Here is a 13,401-nt window from a genome sequence, read left to right on the forward strand (position 1 = left end):
GGTGGAGGTAGGGTGATTTCTTGCTTTCTGTCTCTCTGGCAAGTGCATGCGCTCTGTAGGAAAAAATCTCTCTAAAAAATTAATAATAATAATAAAAATTAGTACCTTGGGCCAGCACTGGATCTCGTATGGGTGTCTCTAAGGTTGGAGTCTCAGACCTGTTGGCTTGAAAAACACATCGGGCACATGTGCATGCATGCCCCAAATCCCAAGAGGTGACTGGGGGAGAAGGAATCTCAGAGTGGCCAACCCCTTGGGGGTGATTTCTCACTTTCCCTCTCTCTGTCTCTCTCTGTCTTTCTCCAGTAAGTGCACACGCCCTATGGCAAAAATCTAAACAACAACAACAACAAAGGAATAGCAATAGTAATAATAATGACAGTATTTCCTGTTGGGTGGGGCAGGGGTGGGCCGCAGTGAGATGAGCCAGGTGAAGTGCCAGGCCCCAGGGAGGTGCTCTAATACTCCTCTGCATCGTCATTCTCCTCTTTAGCTTGTGTGGACAGGTACTCCCATGGTCCAGCCACTTTGAGCGTTTTTGTGCAACCCGAAGGAATGGCCGTTTTCCTTTCAAACCTCTGCTCTGATGCTAAATCAAAGCTGAGTGCTGGTCCCTGACAGGCTAGTCTCAGCCTCAGCCGGCTGACGGCCCGCGTGCTTTATGGCCCCCCTGCCTCGGCAGGACGCGCGGGTCTGAGGCAGGACGAGCGGGTCTGAAGGACAGGCAGTGTCCTCTTCTCTGGGTGGCGCCAGCTCCTGAACCCAGACAGCAGCTCCATGGTACCCTGGGAGCAGAAGGAGGCCTGAGCTGTGCCAGCGAAGAGCCAACACCCGTGCTCAGCTTTGGAGAAGACTACTGGCCTAGGGCCCCCAGGGTAGTGTCAGAGCATTTCCCTGGTTTTACTTATTTTTAAAAAAGAATTATTTATTTAATTTTATTTATTTATTACTACTATTTTAATTTGCTATTGGGCATGCATGCTCACCAAAAAGAGAGAGAGAGAAAATAAGAAGGCAAGCCGCCAGGCCCAGGACTCGAACCATGGTCAGCCATGGGGGAGTCCAGTGCCTCAACCACCATGCCACCTGCTGGCCCCATTTCCTTGGGTTTCAACCTCAATTATTGTTGTTGTATGGCTGAGGCCACTGCCATTGCTGTTGCCATTGCTGTTGTTTGAGCAAACAGATTTTATTTTTTTAAATTCACTAGAGAGCACATTTGCTGGAGAGAGACAGAGAGACAGAAAAAGAGAGAGAGAGAGAGAAAGAGAGAGGAGGGCAAGTGAGAAAGAACCCCCCCATGTGGGATGGCCATGCCACAATCTCTTCTCCTCCATTTCTCTCTTCAAGATTTTAGGCACACACACGTGCCTGGCTTGTCTTCCAAGCCACTGGGTTTGAGACTTGAACCATGTGGTCAGCCGTGTGGGATCTACCATGCCATAGCCTGGTCCTGTTTTTTTAAAATATATATAAATTTTTCATTCGTGATAAGAGCGTATGCACGTGTGCAAGAAAAGCATTCTCCAGCAGGATCTGGTCACACCATGGTGCCCTTTCCCTAGCCCTCCAACTGTTCAAGATCCTGGGTACCTGGTGTGTTTCAGGTTGGCTGGGTCAGGGGTTCAAACCACGGTTGCACTGTAGTCTGGCACGCTATTGAGTGTACTGCAGAGACCGGGCAAGGAGAGTTTTTAACGTCAATTAATGTAAATCTCCCAGGATGCTGTCTGACATGGTGGTGGCCCTGCCCATGGCTGCTGGTCACTCACGAGTCCCACACCCCTGACCCTACGGCCGGTGACTGCCTTTGCCCAGGGGCTCTCTGGGCTGCAGGGTGCACTGGGCCTGTCTAGCAGGGTAGACCAGAAATCCTGGGGACGTGGGGGGTAAATACATCAGCTCCCTCCCCCCGGGTGAGACAGCTCCGAGGCTCTCAGAGTTCTCCAGCACAATTTCACATCCGTCGCCCACAGCAGTAGCCTGTCGACCAAAGCACCCTGTGTGGGTGTCTCCCTTTCTCTGTGTCCCTGCCCACTCGGCTACTAGAGCTTTCTGAGATCACCGCCCAAATGAACCACCTGCCTGGAGTCCTTACCTCAAGCCCTGCTCCTAGGAGAAGCCCAGCGAAGGCAGGTGCCTAAGCATGACATCACCACACATGTATTTGCAGCTTCTATGAGCTGGGAGGCCCCGTGCGAAGTGCTTTACCTGGCTCGAGTCACTTAACGATGACAACAGTACCCACCCAGAGGGAGGTACTCTCTGGCTCTCCTGGGGAGGTCCCTGCTCGTTTAGCTCTCTGTGCGGGCCAGAGCTAGCAGGAGTTTGGGTTCCCCTGGAATAAGTTGCTCTTTTTATTTTACGTTTTTGCCACAGGGTAAGTGTGCTTGCTGGAGAGACATTGAGATGGAAAGTGAGAAATCACCTCCCAAGGGGATGGCCATGCCTCAATCCCTTCTCCTCCATTCTTATCTTGGGATTTGGAGCACACGTTCCCAGTATGATTTTCAAGCTGCCGTGTCTGGGATTCGAGCCATGGTGGACCATGTAGCAGTCCAGCGCCTTAACCACCATGCCTCCTGCTGGCCCCTGGCATTGCTCTTTTGGTGAACTAAACTAAGCCCTTATGTCATGGTGAGTTAAGGTCTACTGGTGTTTGGAGTGGCCTGCTCCAGTGTTCTCACTTCTTCCGGACACCCCGGGGACTCTTCGTCGCTCGCTGCTGTCTGTGTGCACAAAACTGTGTTGCTGGCCCTAGGGCGGGCCACCCGGTCTGCACACGCTCTGGGTTGGGCTCCTTGGGTCCCGCCGGTGACTGCCTTTGCCCAGGGGCTCTCTGGGCTGCAGGGTGCACTGGGCCTGTCTAGCAGGGTAGACCAGAAATCCTGGGGACGTGGGGGGTAAATACATCAGCTCCCTCCCCCCGGGTGAGACAGCTCCGAGGCTCTCAGAGTTCTCCAGCACAATTTCACATCCGTCGCCCACAGCAGTAGCCTGTCGACCAAAGCACCCTGTGTGGGTGTCTCCCTTTCTCTGTGTCCCTGCCCACTCGGCTACTAGAGCTTTCTGAGATCACCGCCCAAATGAACCACCTGCCTGGAGTCCTTACCTCAAGCCCTGCTCCTAGGAGAAGCCCAGCGAAGGCAGGTGCCTAAGCATGACATCACCACACATGTATTTGCAGCTTCTATGAGCTGGGAGGCCCCGTGCGAAGTGCTTTACCTGGCTCGAGTCACTTAACGATGACAACAGTACCCACCCAGAGGGAGGTACTCTCTGGCTCTCCTGGGGAGGTCCCTGCTCGTTTAGCTCTCTGTGCGGGCCAGAGCTAGCAGGAGTTTGGGTTCCCCTGGAATAAGTTGCTCTTTTTATTTTACGTTTTTGCCACAGGGTAAGTGTGCTTGCTGGAGAGACATTGAGATGGAAAGTGAGAAATCACCTCCCAAGGGGATGGCCATGCCTCAATCCCTTCTCCTCCATTCTTATCTTGGGATTTGGAGCACACGTTCCCAGTATGATTTTCAAGCTGCCGTGTCTGGGATTCGAGCCATGGTGGACCATGTAGCAGTCCAGCGCCTTAACCACCATGCCTCCTGCTGGCCCCTGGCATTGCTCTTTTGGTGAACTAAACTAAGCCCTTATGTCATGGTGAGTTAAGGTCTACTGGTGTTTGGAGTGGCCTGCTCCAGTGTTCTCACTTCTTCCGGACACCCCGGGGACTCTTCGTCGCTCGCTGCTGTCTGTGTGCACAAAACTGTGTTGCTGGCCCTAGGGCGGGCCACCCGGTCTGCACACGCTCTGGGTTGGGCTCCTTGGGTCCCGGTTACAGAGAGAACAGGACCAGATTCAAGGCTGGCTGGTGTCAGGCAACCCAGCAGGAAACAGACAGTGGGGAAGGGCAACGCTCGGCCGTGACTCAGTGCTCTCCCGGTGGCCAGCTGCTTCTCCTCGCCTGAACCGAATGCTGAGGCCTGGCTGCGAGAGCCGAGGGCAGGGCCAGGGCACTTCCTGCGCACATCCAGAGGGATAAAGTTGCACTTTCACACGCAGAGAGGTGGACTGGCAGCCTTCATCGGGACACATCTCAAGGCCCACAGTCAAGGTCGAGCACAGGAACTGGCCCCCTGGTGATGCAGGGCTTCCGTGCCCGCTCTCCCCAGCCCCAGCCTCGGCCTCCCCTTCCTGCCACTGGCCCCAGGCTACCCTTCCCCTGTCCCCCTCCCTTGCCATGCACTGCTTCCCAGCCTTGGCCCTCTCCTGTGTGGACCTCCCTTCTCTGCAGAGATGCTCTGGAGCTGCTTAGAGATGCAGGCCCTCAGACCAGGGCCTCTTGATGTAACCCCACTTTACAAAGATGGATTGAGGCCCAGAGAGGGAAGGGCTTGCTTGCTTTCCTTTCTTTTTTAAGTTTGTTTTGTTTTTTCCTTTCCTTTCCTTTCCTTTCCTTTCCTTTCCTTTCCTTTCCTTTCCTTTCCTTTTTCCCTTCTTCTTCTCTTTCTTTTCTTTTTTTTCTTTCCCTTTTTTTCCCCATAGGCAGAGAGATAGAGAGAAGAAAGGTAAAATATATCCCCTTGGGGGAATGGCCCTGCCACAATCCCTGTTCCTCCACTCTCCTCTCAGGATTTTAGGTACCCACACATGCACACGCACCCAGCATGAGTTTCAAGCCACTGTGTTCAAGATTTGAACTGCAACTGGCCACATGTGAGTTCAGCACCTTAACTACCATGCCACCTGCTGGCCCCAGGAAGGGGCTTTCTTTAAGCTTCAAGCCAGGTCTCTGGCCCCCAAGACCAGGGCCCTCTTCGTCATCAAATGCCATTCCCATCTGACAGCATGAAGGCACCATGGCTAGGCTCGGCTCCTCACTGCTGGGGACCTCAGTGAAGTCACCCAACTTCTCTGAGGCTCATGAGGAGGATGTAGTAAAAAGCAACGGGCTGAAAAATGAGTGTTTGTGCCAAAAGTTATTCAGTATTTCATTCATTTATTTGTTCTTTTTTTTTAGTTTATTTTTTCCATGAGATAGAAAGGTAGCAGGAAGCAGAGAGACGGGCCCTCCCAACAGGGTGTTTGTGCCATGATCCAGCCCCCGCTCTACCCGCCCAGATCGTGGGCATGTGTGCGTGTGCCCAGCGTGCACAGGGAGGTCGCAGGACATGGGCCGAGGGCTTTCCCACATGGGTCCAGTTGCATCCCGGCGGTGCCACTGCCCGGCCTCTCATTCATTCCCTCCTCACCCCTTCATCCAGTGCCGCGACCAGCTGTGCGCACCGTCATTGCCCAGAGGTGAAGCGTGTGAAGGGGCCCAGATGAGGTCTCCCAGGCGCTCCCAGTCCCGAGGGAGAGGCAGACAAGCAAACAGACACAGACGACCTCAAGACAGACTTACCGGAGGACAGAGGCTGGGGCTTGGGGGATCACAAAGGAGGGGAACCCCCAGCCCTGTGACAGGATAGGGAAGGCTTTCCTGGAATGCCATCTGGGATTGCTAGCGAAAGATGTGCAGGGACTCTTGGGGTAAAGAGTCAGGGGAAGGGAAATTTAGGGACAGGAACAGCTTGTGCCAAGGCCCAGGAGAGCTGGGGACAAGCTTGAGAATGAAAGCCGAGGTAAGAAAGGGAGGGGGCAGAGGAGTGGGCTGATCTGGAAGGGCTGACGTGTCCCCCAGCTTCTCCAACTCCATCAGACAGACCAGGGTCCAGCTTACTCACCAGCCTCCCCACGTGCTGGCTTCCTTACTTTCTCGCCATCCTAACCGGTTTGGACCAGATCAGAGGCACCAGCCTGCAGGCCTTCAACCTGAGGCCCTTGGACTAAAGCAGCTTTAAGAGCTGCCTGCTCTGATGCTTAGGATCTGGTGGGAAAGGGGTACAGGGAGCCTTCACGCACACTGTGTGCAGCATACGGAGTGAACAGGAAAGCACAGGACCTGCCTTGCACCCCACAAAGCTAAGGGGAAAGAACATCACAAGGGTGTCGGGGGTGAAGAGGGGTCCCTGCCGCCGTTCCAGCCACTAGCACGCGTCGCTCATTACAGCACTATTCATGGAAGCCAAGGTCTGAAAACAGCTTAAATGTCCGACAAGGGACAAATGGATAAGGAAATGTGGCATATAAAAGGGGTTTTCAAGGGGCCAGCAAGTGGTATGGTGGTTGAGGCACTGGACTTACACATGGCCAGCTGTGGTTCAAGTCCCTGACCCGGCAGATTGAAAATTACACCAGGCATGTGTGTATGCACGCCCTAAATTCCAGGAGGAGACTGAAGGAGACGAGATTGCAGTGCGGTCATCCCCTCAGGGGATGATTTCTCACTTACCCTCTCTCTGCCTCTCCCCCGGGAGCACACATGCCCTATGGCGTAAAGTTCATAGAAAATGAGTATTACGAAACAAGGCATACATGGATTTCAAAACAATTTTTGTATCAAAATAAACTTCCTTAAATTCCATTTTCCCACCAGCTTTTGGACTTGCCCTCTTATTTACAATGAACTATTATTCACCCTTAAAAAGAAGGAGAACCCGCCACTTGCCACCATGGGTAGACCTGAAGGACATTGTGCTAAGTGAAATGAGACAGACACAGAGATCTCATTTTTAACGTGGAATCAAAAAGGGGGAGGGCACAGATACACAGAGATGGAGAATGAAAAAGTAGTTACCGTAGGCAGGGGAGGGGCTGGGGTTAGGAAATAGATTAAAATCAAAGGATACAAAGTTGCAAATATGTACAATGACTAAGTTTAGAGATCTATTGTTCCAAATGAGAACTAAATGCAACTGTATTCCCTTAGGAAATTTTGTTCAGTAAGTAGATTTCAGTTGCTCTTCTCCAAAAAAAGTAACAAGGTAAAATGATACATATATTAGTGGCTTTGCTACAGTAGCAAATTCTCTATATGTATCCCAGAACATCATGTTGTAAACCTTAAATATTTATTATAAGGCTTCTATTTAACAAAGTAATACATTGCAATGAGATGCTACATCTGGGTTTTCTTCACTGGTTCTGGGCAGAAGAAGCCTGACCTCTCTTACTTGCAGACACAGGTCCAGGTTTACGCCATCATTCTAGAAAGATAACCATCAACCTTTACTAAGCACTCACACTGCCTGTGTGATATTTCCAGCGATACCAGAGAAGTATTTCTTTTTCTTTTTTTTCCTTTTCTCTTTTTCTTTTCTTTTCTTTTCTTTCCTTTCCTTTCCTTTTTCTTTTTTTTTTTTTTGGAGAGATTTTCACTGTAGGGCGCGTGCGCTCGCCAGACAGACAGAGAGAGACATAGAGACAGAAAGCGAGAAATCACCCCCCAGGGGGGATGGTCACGCCGCAATCCCTTCTCCTCCACTCTCCTCTCGGGCTCTTGGGCACGCACGCACACGCACCCGGCATGAGTTTTAAGCCACCGGGTCCAGGACACGAACCGCGGTCGACTACGTGGGAGTCCAGCGACATAGCCATTACGCTAACTGCTGGTTCCCTCCTTTCCTTTCCTTTCCTTTCCTTTCCTTTCCTTTCCTTTCCTTTCCTTTCCTTTCCTTGTATTTTAGAGCAAGATTTTTGCTTAGGGTGCATGTGCTCGTTAGAGAGACAAACAGAGAGGCAAAGAGAGATCTCACTCCCTCGCCTCCCAGGGGATGGCCACACCACAATGCCTTATCCTCTCTCCCCTTTGAATTTTGGGTATGCATGCACCTGCCCCCAGCATGAGTTTATTATTATTATATAGGGAATGTCCACTCACCAGAGAGAGAGAGGAAGTGAGAAGGCAAGCCGCCAGGTCCAGGACTTGAACTGCCATTGACCATGTGGGAATCCAGCACCTTAACCACTATGCCACCTGCTGGCCCCGCCTGAGGAGTATTTCTAAGCTTCACTTCTCAGGTGAGGAAATGGAGGCTCAGAGACATGAAGGAATCTTCTTTGAGCCATATAGCGAAGAGAGTTCAGCAAGGATTAGAAACCAGGCCTGTATATTATTCCAAAGTCCCTGAGCGGTGGCTCTTGGTGAGTGAACTTTGAGAACACACTCAGTCTCTAGAGTCTGAGGTTCTAGTGGGAGGGAGGCATATTTAAGGATAGCAGTTTCATCCTTTGGATGAGACTCAGGCAAGAATTCTCTTCTTCCAAGGAGGAAAGACTCCCAGCTCCCTGCCACATCCCCAGATATGTCACGAGGACCTGCAGCTCTGCAGAGCCCTCCAGCCTGTCCGCAGCTGCTGGGTACACCAGCAGAATGCCAGAGGCAACGCAGGCTGCAGGGGCAGCTGGGCCCCCAGCAGTGTGATGCCTGAGTGAGAGGAGGTGTGAAAGAAGCCCTGTGTGCACACGCACACATGTACACACTCACATTTCTGCCACATCTTAGAGTTTAGGAGCCACAACGTCTCTCCATTCACATGGGTGCCATGCCTGAGGGTTTACAAATGCTGTCCCCATTTCCCAGGAAAGGACGTTGAGGCTCATTGCACTGAAGGATTCAGGCAGCAGAACCAGCAGCAGGTACCACACTCCGGCGCTGTGCCCCCCACTACAGCTCTGTTCTATCAGGACTGTCCGGAGGGCAGGGATGCTGCTGTCACCTCACCTATGTCCCAGGAATTATTTGGGTCACCTGCACACAGGTCGGGGCCAGGTCCGTCTCTTCCACCTCCCAATCCCAGAGCTCCGACCTAACACCTGAAGCAGAGTAGTGATGCTTACAAATACCTGGGAGTTCGAACTGAGTCAATGACTCCGTGAAAAAGAAAATGACCGAATTAGCAAATTGCAATATATAATAAATAGACACTTGGCTAAATGAATAGGTTCACTAATTAACATAAGGGCATCAGGACATTTGGATGAAGCAAAAAGTATGGGGGGGAGGTAGGACCAGCAGTTAGCATAATGGCTATGTTGCTGGATTCCCATGTAGTCGACCTTGGTTCAAGTCCCAGATCTGGTGGCTTAAACTCATGCCAGGCACGTGTGCATGTGTGCCCAAGATCCCGAGAGGAGAATGGAGGAGGAGGGATTGCAGCATGGCCATCCCCCCTGGGGGATGATTTCTCACTTTCTGTCTCTCTCTTTCTGGAGAGTGCATGTGCCCTATAGTAAAAACTTCTTTTAAAAAAAGTATATGGGGGGTGGGTGGGTAGACAGTGGCCCAGCAGCGATACACTGGGCCCACAAGGGGCAGGTCCTGAGTTCTTGTCCTGGTGCGTTGGATATGTGTGTGCGTATCTGTGACATGGGCTGGCTGAGACTGGGGCTGGATCATGGTATGAAGGCCCTATGGGAGGTGCCTGTCTCTCGCTCTCTTTCAGAAGAAGGAAATAAATAAGCTTAAAAATGGAAGTTGATTTGTGCTCACTTACATTCCACCGCAGTGCAGGACGGTCCCCTGCAGCAGCCATAAGAAGTCAGGCCTTGATCTGATGGCCACCCTCTGCGTGCTTGCTTTGCAACACCATATCGTTCACCATAAAGATGCCCAACAATTAAGCACAAATGAGAAAGTATAAAATAAAATACAATCAAAACAAAGACAATTTTGTACCAACTTCCAAAAAGAAGTATAGCTGTGGGTAATGGGTGGATGGATGGACGGATGGATGGATGGTTGGGTGGTTAGAGGGATGAATGAATGCATGCATGACTAGCTAGCTGGGTTAATTAGTAAGTATTAAAATATAGGGTAGATAAATGAATATAGATATACGAGAGTAAATAAGAAATAACTGATGAGCAGCTGACGGAACTGAGGGGTGGATAATGAATAGGTGGGTGGCGGTTCATACGTGGGTGAGGGATCGCCTGGGACACCTTTTTGGCTGTCCAGAGAGAACAGAGCAGCCTCAGTACTCGGCCACGCACACCGCCTCCCACCTCCATCCGAATCCTGCACTCAGCTATTTTTGTCCCCGCTGTGAAGGGGAGCTATTTTTTTGGACGCAGCTTGTTAGAGGAGAAAGCACACAGAGCCCTTCCTCCCACTGGGGCCTCTTTAGCTCCACAAACCCACCCTCTGTCAAGCAGCCAGGAATAAAACCAAGTAGAAAGCCACAGAAAGTGCAAGAAACCAAACACAGAAAGAGAAAAAAGAGAGTCGGGCACGCTTTCCTGCTCCCTCCTCGGAGACAGAGTCCCAGGGCGGAGGTTTCATAGGCTGTCCTGGAATCTCTGGTCTCCATCCACTCAGGCCAGGGTGACTTAGGGAGTTCGACGGGCCCACCCTGGGGACACAAGGGTGAGTCATACAGACATAGCTACTGTCCTCGTACAACATATGACCTGGCCAGAGAGAGAGAGAGAAACGTCAGTGGAACCAAAAATACAGAATGGCATCAGAGTAAAGCAGTGGTCCCCAACATTTCCAGCACCGGGATTGGCCTCATGGACACTAATCCCTCTAGAGACCAAGGCAGGAGAAGAGGGGAGTGGTTCTGGGATGACCCAAGCACACCACACCCTCTGTGTGCCCAGTTTCCACCACTACCACATTGCAATCTACAATAAAACAATCGTGCAATAATAGGGTCCCTGCTCCCATGAGACTCCCATACCACTGCTAATCCGACAGGAAGCAGTGTCCAGGCCGCGATGCAGTTGATGGGGAGTGGCTGCAAAAACAGATGAAGCCTTGCTCACTTACCACGTACCCCCGCTGTGCAGCTGGGGCAGGGATCCAAGAGGCCATGGACTGGCAGTGGTCCAAGGCCTGGCCCCCAACAGGCCACAGACTAGCACTGCTCCATGGTCCAAGGGTTGAGGACCCCTGAGATAAAGAACTAGCGAGGATAAATAGGGTTATCTATATATTGCTGGCTAATGAAATACAGTAGCCTCTCCTCATAAGCTCAGTTTCACTTTCCAGTTTCAGATACGAGCAGCCTACTGTGGTCCAAAAATATTAAATGAAAAATTCCAGAAATAAACAATTTCTGAGTTTTAAATTGCCAGTGGTTCTGAATAGCATGATGGAATCTTTTGCTGTCCCTCCTTCATCCTGCCCAGGCTATGAATCAACCCTGTGTCCATGTATCCACGCTGTGTGTACTACCTGCCCATAAATCACCTAGGAGCCCTCCTGGCTACAAGATGGACTGTCTTCATGTGGCAGCAGCTGTGTTCAAGCAGTCCTTATTTTGCTTAATAGTGGCTCCGTAGGGCCAGCAGGTGGCATAATGGTTAAGGTGCTGGATTCCCACATGTCTGACAGTGGTTCTAGTCTTAGACCCAGTGGCTTGAAACTCATGCTGGGCTAATGTGCATGTGTACCCAGAATCCTGAGAGGAGACTGGAGAAGAAGGGGTTGCAACGTGGCCATCCCCCTAGCGGGGGGTGATTTCTCATGTTGTATCTCTCTGTCTCTCTCTGTCTCCCTGGTGAGCACATGTGCCCTATAGCAAAACTATTTCTAAAAAAAAATTTAAATTTAAATTCTTAAAAAATATTTTAAGAATATTCAAATTGATAATGGCACCAAAAAGCAAGCACATGGATGTTGCAATATCTGTTAAAATTCATTATAGTTGCTCTATTTTATTACTTGTTCATCTCTTACTGTGCCTAATTTATCAATTAAACTTTCTCTTTGTATGCATGTACAGAAAAAAAATAGTGTACAAGCAGACTCCAAAAAATTCATGCAAAAATGAAATTAAAGTATGAGTTCACTGTTGTCCAGAATGAAATATAAACCCATGCATCATTTCCCCGTAACATATGCTTTCCATGAGAAGGTCTTTGAAGGCCTCTTGTACAAAGGAGTCAGAACTGTCTGAGGTTTCAGGCAACTTCTGGGAGCTCGGGGCCATATTCCTGACAGACATAAGTGGGTAAATGGGCCCAAACACAGTGCAGTTTCTAGGCAGTTTCCAAAGCTGGCCATGTGACTCTGATTGAAGGTCTCCAGTAAGGTTACCATCATGATGGCAGCCGGGGCTGCAGTCTCATCTGAAAGCTCAGTGAGGCGGATGGATTTGTTTCATGGATGCTCTTATGCCTGGCAAGTTGGCGGTCTGTGGGTGAGAGGCCTCCGTTCTCCACTGTGCATTTCCAGAAGGTTGCTCGAGCATCCTCAGGACATGGTGGCTGGCTTCCTCCCATGCAACCAATCCAGGAGGATCCAGAGGGGAGCTCCGCCATCTCTGCCGATCTGGTCTCGGAGGATACACAGTGTCCTTCTCAGCTGTTTTCTATTCTTCAGGAGCAAGACCGCCTTCAAAGGGGAGGGAAATGAACGTGCATTTTGAAGGGAGAGGTCTCCATCTGAGGACATATTTTAAAAGCACCACAGAGAGTGCCAGGAGGCCTGAATGACTTGACAAGTCAACGCTGTCAAATTCCATGGGAGCATCCCTCAGGAGAGGCTCAGTGAAGACAGACAAGACCTGCAGGTGGGGCGTGAGCTCATTGTATTTGGGAGCAAGAAGCCGTGCGTGAGGATCGGGCGTGTGTCTCCTTCGAGAGTCTCCTGACTGGCTTCTAGATTATTCCAGTTGTAGAAGGAGGATGCTGAAGCCCAGGGGAGTTAAGGATAGTCACATCCTACCTGGGAATCCAGAGCTGGGATTTACACCCAGGCAGGCTGGCCTCAAAGGCCATAGTCCTGATGTCCCCACGAAGGGATGTTTCATTGAGTCTATAAAGAAACTGGGGTGAAAACACCTCTGCAGGGGAAAAAGGGACACGAGAGAGAGAGAGACTGATAGAGACAGAGAGATAGGAGACACAGAGGAAGAGAGACTGAGCTACCCAGAGATAGAAAGACAGAGAAAAACAGCAAAAGAGAAGCAGGATTAAGAATGGGAAACCTTTAGGCAGAGAGGCACAGGAGGTGGCAAGAAAAATAAAGCAAGACAGAGACCTGGAGACAGGAGGAGGCAGAGGGATGGAGGTGAGCCGGCGTGCACGTGGGTGTGCGTGGTGCAGGGTGTGCTGGGTGGTGCTGGGGCCCCAGATCATCCATCGCTCCTGTCTCCCATCAGCAGGAGAAGCTGGGGGAGGGAGAGGAAGCTGACAGGAGACGAGGCGATTCCAGTAATTCCCGATGAAATAACAGCCAGCTTGCTTGCCAGGAAGTTGGGGCGGGGCGGCCACAGAGAGGGAAGGGCTGTCCAGAGAAAGTTTAGCTCGCCAGTTCTCCGCATATTCTCCGGCTGCCCTAGATTGGGGGGTGGGGCTGGTAGCCCTGAGTTTGGGGCTGGAATGCTTGTGCCCATTGACACCGAGGACACCTGCCTCCACACAACTATCAAACTTACAGGAATCGGGGACCAGCAGTTAGCGTAATGGCTATGTTGCTGGACTCCCACGTAGTCGATTGCGGTTTGAGTCCCGGACCTGGTGGCTTAAACTCACGCCGGGCGCATGTGTGTGCATGCCCAAGATCCCGAGAGGAGAATG

This window comes from Tupaia chinensis, unplaced genomic scaffold, assembly GCF_000334495.1.
Source record: "Tupaia chinensis unplaced genomic scaffold, TupChi_1.0 Scaffold000226_1, whole genome shotgun sequence".
In the NCBI taxonomy this organism is placed as follows: Eukaryota; Metazoa; Chordata; class Mammalia; order Scandentia; family Tupaiidae; genus Tupaia; species Tupaia belangeri.